At 44.6% G+C, this 10,575-nt stretch overlaps 1 pseudogene; it reads right to left on the reverse strand.

Moving 5' to 3' along the window:
* Nucleotides 1–618: 618 nt before the first annotated feature.
* Nucleotides 619–735, reverse strand: LOC126263980 (5S ribosomal RNA; annotated as a pseudogene).
* Nucleotides 736–10,575: the final 9,840 nt, after the last annotated feature.

A 10,575-nucleotide genomic window follows, 5' to 3' on the forward strand; every position in this document is an offset into this window, starting at 1 on the left:
AAAACACTGACAAGGAAAAGGTGCAGGGTGATAGGACATTTGTTAAGACGTCAGGGAGTGACTGCCATGGTACTAGAGGGAGCTGTAAAGGGCAAAAACTGTAGAGGAAGACAATGATTGGAATACATTCAGCAAATAATTGACGTCAGAGTTGACGGACGATGGCATCTAGAGCTGTTACCGTCAAAAATAATCAAAACCGCTGCATAAGCCTACTACGAAAAAATTAGACTTTTAACTCTGTATTAAAAATCTTTCAGAGCAGTTCTGCGCCCATCAGTTCATCTAAACACTCCTCTCAATTCAGTAAGAATCCCATCAGAATTCGTTTAATTACATATTACTATATTCTCTCGTGTTTATACTGTAGTGCGCCGTTACTATTCCTTAACCGTAATTGTCTCACAGCAGCAGCAGCACTCCGTCTTCAGGCCACAATTGGCCCAACGGGACCATCCAACCGCAGTGTCATCCTCCATTTAGGATGCGGATAGGAGGGGCGTGTGGTCAGCACACCGCTCTCCCGGTAGTTTTGATGGTTTTCTTTGACCGGAGTGGCTACTATTCGGTCGAGTAGCTCCTCATTTGGCATCACGAGGCTGAGTGCACACCGAGAAATGGCAACAGCGCATGGCAGCTGGATGGTCACCCATCCAGGTGCCGGCCACGCCCGACAGCGCTTAACTTCGGTGATCTGACGGGAACCGGTGTATCCACTGCGGCAAGGCCGTTGCCAATTTTCTCACAAGTTGCAATTATTGCCATTAGAAATCATTTCGAGCTTGGCGTGTATCTCATTACAAGTGCAACAGACCACAGTTTTTTCAGTTTACAATATTTCAATCAAACTTCATCTACGGCTGGGGACGTCAAGTTTACTTTGCTGGTTGTCTCACTCTCGACGCTGCCCGCTGTTTGTGTCCTGCTCCACCCGTCTGAGTGCACACAGTGGCGCCAAGTCATTTACGCCACTTCTGCAACATTCTTTTCCACACGATCAGACATAAATTATCCCCCCCCCCCCCCCAATTACGGACCGTGATTGTCTTCTCAGCTGCCTCGACATTAAAGAACATCGCCAGAGACTAGACCGATGGGTAAATTAACACTCGTTATAAGCGGACGGTTACACTTTCCTGTTTAATAATCCAGACACGTGGACCTCACAGCTGCGAAATTTGTCAAGAATCCCCAAGTGCATCAGTATTCAGGAGGACGACGACTAATTCACATCCGGCCATCCACATGTAGGTTTTCCATTATTTTTCCCTAAATCGTCCGGGAACGCCGGGATGCTCTCTTTCAAAGGGCACATCCGATTTTCTTCCCTATCCATGAGAAACCCAAGCTCGTGATCCGTCTCTAATGACATCGAAATCGACGGGACGTTAAACTATATACTTATTTCTTTCTTTCAGTGCAATCTGTGCAATTCTTTGAAACAGCTATCCATGGCTTCATAGGATTTGTCGACCTGTAAAAAGGATGCGAAATGTAAATGTGTGAACTATACAGAAACCAAGAAGGAAAAGCAGGAATAAAAGGCCAAGAACGAACTGCTCGGACTAAAAGGTGTCGGAATAACACGTCATAATCTTCAGCAGTCCTCCGCCCCTACTCCTTAACCAACATATCGAAGAACCGATAACGGAAGAATAGAAAGTTTCAAGAGTAGAACTAAAACTTAATAAGAACGGATAAGATTAGGTAATGACAGTGCTCTCTTCAGTGAAAGTGAAGAAGCATTACAGGACCTATTGAACGGAATGTACAATGTAACGAGTACAGATAATGAATTGAGAGTAAACCGAAGAAAGACGAAAACAATAAGGAGTAGCAGATACGAGATTAGCGATAAACCTAACATTAAAACTAATGACCACAAATTTAGAAAAACTTAAGGAAAGCTGCTACTTTGAAAGCCAAATAATACATAACGGACAAAGTAAGGAAGACATAAAAACTAGGCTATCACTAATATAGAGGGCACTCCTGGGCAAAATAAACTTACTAGTATCAAACAGTGGCCTTCGTTTGAAGAAATTTCTGAGAATGTACATTTAGAGCTCAGCACTGTATGGCAGTGAATCATGGCTGTGGGTAAACCGGAAAAGAATTGAAGCGGTTGATTTGTGGTGCTTACTGGAAGGATCTTCAAAATTAGGTGGACTGATAAGAAATCAGGAGGCTTCCTCAGAATTGTCAAGGAGAGAAATCTGTAGAAAATGTTGACACGAATGAGCATCAAAATTATAGTCCTTGTGTTAGCAACAAATAAATTCTATGGAAGTACAGGAAGCTGTAGATAGAGTGCAAAATCTTTATGGGAAGACAGATGTTGGAATAGACCATCACTGGGTGATAATGGTGCTCTGAATTACAGAGTTTCGTTCGTAAGCGGAATAAGCGGAGGACTGTATCAAACCAGTTATAAGACTGATGACTCTTCTTTCTGTCCAGAGTCTAGGAGATTTGAATATAAATAATATACAGACATCGAATACCGCTGTTTTAGTTTTCTTATACTGGATGCGTACATGACCTACCAAGATGGCTGGTCAATGATCTAAGGCACTACCAGTCCAGTCACCTCCACACATACCTCCACACTATTATGGTGGAAGATCTGGACGCCTGTGCGGCGTTGGTCAAATTGTTAGCACCATTTATACGCCAGAGTTTCGCGGTCAGGTTGTACGGATTTAGACTTTTGACTACAAAAGTAGTTCTGTTCCGCGTCCTTCAGTTGTTGAGTACGTTTACGGTTGCTTCGCCAATTTAGTCGCACAATGAGATGCACGTGTTATCCTGAACCCTGCAGAACTGTGTCTGAGGGAAACCAGTAGCATGTACTCTCTTCTGACAATGCTTCATTCTTCTTTAGTAACAGACTTAGCGTGGACCGGCGGAGGTTCGAGTCCTCCCTCGGGCATGGGTGTGTGTGTGTGTTTGTCCTTAGTATAACTTAGGTTAAGTGTAAACTGATATCCACATTACATTTTTCCAGTACCTAAAAATGAGACTTTTAGTGATTTGCAATAGACTTTGCACATAACTTCAAACCGTTACGAAACTTTCTGTAGCTGACCCCTCCAACAAAACGATGAAAGGAAAAAAAGTTTATCGCCTACTACATTTTTGCTGATCATGCAGTAAAACTGCCGCTTAAGGAAAGACGAATTAATTGTCACTCAGATGTAGATTTAGACGTATTATTTCTTTAGTACTCACACTATTCGCAATGCATTCTTTAGACAGTATCCACATATACCACCTGCTAGCTTATATACTGAAGAGCCAAAATAGTTGGTACAACTGCCTAATATCGTGTAGAGCCCCCGCGAGCACGTAGAAGTGTCACAACACGACGTGATATGGACTCGACGGTAGTAGTGCTGGAGGAAACTGACACCATGAATTCTGCAGGACTGTCCATAAATCCTTGAGAACAAGGGGTGGAGATCTCTTGTGAACAGCACGTTGCAAGGCATCCCACATATGCTCAATATAGTACATGTCTGGGGAGTTTGATGTCCAGGGGAAGTGTCTAAACTCAGACAGAGTATTCCTCGAGCCACTCTGTAGCAATTCTGAACGTGTGGCGTGTCGCATTGTCCTGCTGGAATTGCCCAGGTCCGCCGGAATGCACAGTGGACACGAATAGATGCAGGTGATCAGACAAAATGCTTACCTACGTCTCACTTATCAGATCGTATCCAGACGTACTGTATCAGACCCCATATCACTCCAACTTCACACGCCCCACATCAATACACAGCCTCCACCAGCTTGAACAATCCCCCGCTGACACGTAGGGTCCATGGAGAGATGAGATTGTCTCTATATCCGTACACGTCCATCCGCTCGCTACAATTTGAAACGAGAATCGTCCGACCAGGCAACATCTTTCAAGTTACCAACTGTCCAATGTCGGTGTTGACGGGCCCAGGCGAGGGGTAAAGCTTTGTGTCGTGCAGTTCAAAAAATGGTTCAAATGGCTCTGAGCACTATGGGACTTAACTTCTAAGGTCATCAGTCCCCAAAAACTTAGAACTACTTAAACCTAACTAACCTAAGGACATCACACACATCCATGCCCGAGGCAGGATTCGAACCTGCGACCATTGCGGTCGCACGGTTACAGACTGTAGCGCCTACAACCGCTCGGCCGCTCGGCCAACCTGGCCAGCTGTGTCGTGCAGTCATCAAGGGTACACGAGTGGGCCTCCGGCTCCGAAAGCCGCGCGGGGTAGCCGTGAGGTCTTAGGCGCCTTGTCACGGTTCGCGCGGCTCCCCCCGTCGGAGGTCCAAGTCCTCCCTTGGGCATGAGTGTATGTGTTGTCCTTAGCGTAAGTTAGTTTGAGTTATATTAAGTAGTGTTTAAGCCTAGGGAGCGATGACCTCAGCAGTTTGGTCCCATAGAACCTACCACAAATTCCAATATTTTTCTGGCTCCGAAAGCCCATATCATTGATGTTTCTTTGAAAGTCCGCAGCTCGTGTTTGTGCGGTAGCGTTCTCGCTTCCCGCGCCCGGGTTCCCGGGTTCGATTCCCGGCGGGGTCAGGAATTTTCTCTGCCTCGTGATGACTGGGTGTTGTGTGCTGTCCTTAGGTTAGTTAGGTTTAAGTAGTTCTAAGTTCTAGGGGACTGATGACCATAGATGTTAAGTCCCATAGTGCTCAGAGCCATTTGAACCATTTTTTCTTTGAAGGGTTCGCACGCTGACGCTTGTTGGTGGCCCAGCATTGAATTCTGCGGCAATCTGTGGAAGGGTTGCACTTCTGTTACGTTGAACGATGCTCTTCACTCGTCGTTGGTCCCGTTCTTGCAGGATCTTTTTCCGGCCGCAGCGATGTCCGACATCTAATGTTTTATCGGATTCGTGATATTCACGGTACTCTCGTGAAATGTGTCTGTGTCTCATCTCTCGTGCGTCAACTCTAACACCACGTTCAAACTCACTTAAATCTTGATAACCTGCCATTGTAGTAGCAGTAATGGATCTAATAACTGCGCCAGACAGTTGTTGTCATCTATAGGCGTTGCCGACCGCAGCGCCGCATTCTGCCTGTTTACATATCTCTGTATTTGAATACTCATACAAATGTTCAAATGTGTGTGAATTTCTGCTTAGGTCATCAGTCCCTAGACTTACACACTACTTAAACTAACTTATGCTAAGAACAACACACACACCCATGCCCGAAGGAGGATTCGAACCTCCATCGGGACGGACCGCGCAGTCCGTGACACGACGCCTCAAACCACACGGCCACTCCGCGTGGCGATACGCATACCTATACCAGTTTCTTTGTCGCTTCAGTGTGCAGTTATACGACACATAATTCAGGAAAAATGAAGATGAATGAAAACGTAGCTTTTTCTTAAAACGGAGCTTAAATTCCGTAGAGTATACTCATCCAGTGCTCTATAAGCTTTTCTAAACTTTTTCTTTCTCATATGATTAACGTCAAATATTTAACACATTAACTCATTCGCAAAATAATCAGAAGTGGGAAACTGTTTTATACGTCGCAGTTCCATTTCGAGCCTCAAGGAATCAGGGGTATTTGTGGTTATCTTCTAAATCGTTTACATAGATTAAGAAGAGCATTCTAACGCTTTTGTTGGGAATCCCCGTTTTCATTTCTGTTTTACGAGATGATTTGATGTCAGTTAGTATCAAATGCGACTTTCTGACAGGAAATCATGAAGCAAGTCACGCAACTGAGACCATATTCCACGGACGCGCAACTTGATTAGTAAAAAAAAAAAAGTTCAAATGTGTGTGAAATCTTATGGGACTTAACTGCTAAGGTCATCAGTCCCTAAGATTACACAATCCTTAACCTAAATTATCCTAATGACAAACACACACACCCATGCCCGAGGGAGGACTCGAACCTCCACCGGGACCAGTCGCACAGTCCATGACTGTAGCGCCCTAGACCGCTCGGCTAATCCCGCGCGGCCTTGATTAGTAGTCGCATGTGGTAAACAGTGTCAAAAGTCAGCCTATAGGAGATAGTATCCGAATGGTTCACTATAACCTTTCCCTGGTTTCTTGTGCAGAGAATTTGGAGACAGTGCTTATTCTGTGTGCAACGCATACACCGTCGTGTAATTAATAATACTTTTTATAATTCTGTTACAGTATCTGTAGTCCCCCTAATACTTTTTATAATCCTATTACAGTAGCTGTAGTCCCCCTCACTGTTTCAACCTCTCTCAGGTATGCATGTTGTCGGTATGCTAGAGAATGACCATATGATCGAAACTGCACAGTCTCACTTACAAATAAATTTATTTATTTATTTTTCTTCTGTTTAAATGTCCGAGCATAGCTGCCTTGATCAGCGTATTAAACTATTAACTAATGTTTCGTCTCTATTTGCGAGACAATTTCGGAGATAAAATTGCTTGTTTCGGGCAGTTGTCTCCAGCAGATTGGGAGAGACGAAAGTTACTGAATAATTTTATACATTGACCGTAGCCTTTCCGACCGAAAATTTAACACAACTAAATGTTGGCCATGAAATCATTTATTGTTGTAAAAATAATACTTCTGTAATCAGTATCGATATATAAAACATAGATTCTTTATGTTACCTCTTTCAGATGTTGAAGCGAAAGCTTGTCACTTCATTGAAACTACAGAATGAACTGAATCAATTTCTGGATTTATTTTACACTGTCTAGTCTTACGTCAGACACAGAGGCGTAAGTTCGTTCTTGAGTACCCCTCCACGAGGCCTGGAATACTGCAGAGTGCAGACTAGCCACAAGGCCTGCTACCACTCTATACTGCAGCATGATCCAGCTCAGTGTTAAAGCACAGTGCACTATGTATACTGAATCCATACTTTTAGCATGAGACTCACGTTATTCAGACAACTATCTTTCGTTTGAGATGAATCTAGAATTGGTTAAATTGTTATTTCGGAAGTCATCACCATTAACCTTTAATTATTAGCTATGAAAGTAATTTTCCTGAAATCTTTGAGAGTACTGTAGGCCTGCCTAACCAGCAGACTATGAGGGCGCTGGGGTGGACGAATTTTCCGGGTCCTAATTTGATTAATTCTGTAATATCACAAGATTCTGGCAGAGGTTAGCCATCCGTTAGCTTCAAATTTGGGCGACGGCTACTTGCCGCGGAAGGACACGAGAGTATGCACCGCTTTCGTGGAACCATCCGCTACTTCAGTAGTCCCATCCCCGTTGCCGCATGCTCTGACCGCTGCAAAGGAGAGCTAATGGTAACCGCAGGGCTGATTAGGATGGCAATGCGGCCCTCTTCTTGTCGTCGTAAGCTTCCTCTGCCGAGGGCTCCTGGGCCACAAAAGTGGCGAGAGACGCCATGACCGCGCCAGTTGAGAATAGTTCATTGTGATGAAGGGAAGTGAGCATTCACGAAAGTCGTGAGTTCGGTACCAGCCGCCATCTTAGCCGTTGGTGAGCATGCTTTGTGCATTGTTTGCCGCCATGGGACGTTCTGTCCGTCGAGGTTGCAGACCGTTAAATTCATCGAGTTCTCATTCAGTACCGTTCGTAGTTACGATGCTAATTGTTCACAGTGTGAAAGACCCGACGCTGTTTAAGATGATAGCGGAAAGGTTTCTCGAAATGCACTGCCCGGGCTTCCGTTACGTTTCATGCCAGTGAACAAAGTTCTCCATGTATTCTCTTCTCGCACTCTCTCGTAGTTCAAGGGCTACATCATTTTAATGCAAAACTTTTCATTCAGTTGATTCTGTTATATTATCAAAATGGTTCATGTGGCTCTGAGCACTATGGGACTTAACATCGTAGGTCATCAGTCCCCTAGAACTTAGAACTACTTAAACTTAACTAACCCAACTAACATCCATGACCGAGGCACGATTCGAACCTGCGACCGTAGCAGTCGCGCGGTTCCGGACTGAAGCTCCTAGCACCGCTCGGCCACCGCGGCCGGCTTTATATTATCCTGCTGCAAGGCGCAACAGGACCTAGGCTTCATATATTTGCATTTATACTCGTTTATCAGGCTATATGGCCAATTTATTGTGTGTCCTTGGAGAAACAATACAGTAGGTTTTAGCAGAACGGACGTATTTTCTCCTGTCGGTAGCTTCTCCCTATTGTCCTATCTATTGCGTCAAATAACTGAACTCCTGCTAGAAGAGAATTAATTCGACATCAGCTAGGGTTTGGGACAGCAGCTGACAAGTAGATGAATATCACCACTTGCAGGAAAACAGAGACATTCTCTGCACAGTAATTGTTTTGCCTCATCTATTCAAATTAACATTCATTAGTATTCACGGTATCGTCAGCCAACAACCGCTGCGTATGTCACTGGATAATAGTAACAGATTTCTTTCTCCCGGTTAAAGTCACACTTGCGAAGGACAATCGTCGATATTTTCTCTTTACTGATTATGGCTTTGTGGATATACGATCGCAAGGGACCTCCTAGTTTACGCGTACATCGAAGTCTGGCAAGCAGCGCGTTTTGTCGCAAGCCAGTTTCCAGAAATCGGATCCCGGAGGTAATAGGTGACGCAATGCGTGCGCTGCTGGACCTAATCCATGCTGCGACCACCGCGACCTCAGCAATGACTTTTTCGGCTATTGAGACAGTCCAGGCACTGAATTGTTCTCTATTGGCACGCGTTGTCCGGGCGACAAGTTTCTGCACTTTCCTTGGACTACTCGCATCAGTGCAGACACACAGATGATACTTAACGTTTAACGTGCTGCGCAGTTCTTTGGTAAGAACCACTCACATGCCAACAACAACAACACCCTGCTTAAACTGAGTTCTAACTGTCGCTTTCACTTCACAGATATCTTCGAAACAAATCACTATTCTTTCGGCAATTCGTTATGACCCCATAGTTTATACGAGCAGTAGGAGGTTTCTACTCCATCACGACTGCGATTTGAATAATTTTCTCTGTCCATAAAAATGTTCATTTTATAACTGTGTACCGATGAAGCTTTATATGAGTAGCTTGTAATAAAAGTGCCAATAGTCATTGTTCCAAATACAAGTGTGAAAACCTTCTGAACTCTTGCTGCAGAGCACGTTCTAGGAAATGAAGCTGCATCAAATTAATGGAAAGGTTATTACGAAAGAACACGGGCTTGGAAAAAAAGCTCTTGCGCAGAATGTATTTTCACAGTTCCTTATCGAATAAAAAATTATATCAGAGTAAGAAAAACTGAAACAGGTAACCTTACTGATAATACAAAACAAAAAAATCAAATAATGGTGCCCTCTGTCACCGACACTACTTAACATATTCTGCATGTAAACAAAATCAACGTAAGTTGGGAGATTTACGAAACTTTTCGTACACTTGACAGTAACCTTCCAATAATTTCGCAGGGTATTCAAAGAAAAGAATGGGTTCCAGTTGTACACTATGTGATCAAAAGTATCCGGACACCTGTCTGGGAATGACTTACAAGTAAGTGGAGCCATAAATCGGTAATGCTGGAATTCAATATGGCGTTGGCAGACCCTTAACCTTGACGACATCTTCCACTCTTGGAGGCATACGTTCAATCAGGTGCTGGAAGGTTTCTTGGGGATTGGCAGCCCGTTCTTCACGGAGTGCTGCACCAACGAGAGGTATCGATGTCGGTCGGTGAGGCATGGCGCGAAGTCGGCGTTCCAAAACATGCCAAAAGTGTTCTATAGGATTCAGGTCAGGACTCGGCGCGGGCCAGTCCATTGCACGGATATTATTGTCATGTAACCACTCCACCACAGGCCGTGCATTATGAGCAGGTGCTCACCCTTGTTCAAAGATGCAATAGTCATCCCCGAATTGCTCTTCAGTAGTTGGAAGCTAGAAGGTTCTTAAAACATGTTCTTAAAACATCAGTGTAGGCCTGTGCTATGATAGCGCCACGCAAAACAACAAGGGGTGCATCCCCTCTTCATGAAAAACACGACCACACAATAACACCCCGCGTCCGAATTTTACGGTTGGTAATACACACACTGACATTCGCTATATCCACACCCTGCCATAGGATCGCCACGTTACGTACCGATATTCGTCACTCCACACAACGTTTTTCCACTCTTCAATCGTCCAATATTTACGCTCCTTACACCAAGCGAGGCGCCGTTTGGCATTTACCGGCGTTCAAAAATGGCTCTGAGCACTATGGGACTTAACTTCTGAGGTCATCAGTCACGTAGAACTTAGAACTACTTAAACCTAACCTAAGGACATCGCACACATCCATGCCCGAGGCAGGATTCGAACCTGCGACCGTAGCGGTCGCGCGGCCCCAGACTGTAGCGCCTAGAACCGCTCTGCCACTCCAGCCGCTAATGGGTTCCGTTCAATGTGATATAATATGGCCTCTTGCAGTTCTGGTGTCCAGTGTCTCCTTGGAGCAACACAGTCTCGCTTTCTGATGGTCAGCTTATCGTTTCTCGAAGCCATTGTGTAGTTGTGGTGAAAAGGGTATGCGATGGAGTCGGACGTTGTTGAAAACGAGCAACTCTTCATTACAGTGAGCTTTGCCATTCATAAGGCCCATGTCGGTATATTCTGGAAACGTGAGTA

Source organism: Schistocerca nitens, chromosome 6 (assembly GCF_023898315.1).
Source record: "Schistocerca nitens isolate TAMUIC-IGC-003100 chromosome 6, iqSchNite1.1, whole genome shotgun sequence".
Classification (NCBI taxonomy): domain Eukaryota; kingdom Metazoa; phylum Arthropoda; class Insecta; order Orthoptera; family Acrididae; genus Schistocerca; species Schistocerca nitens.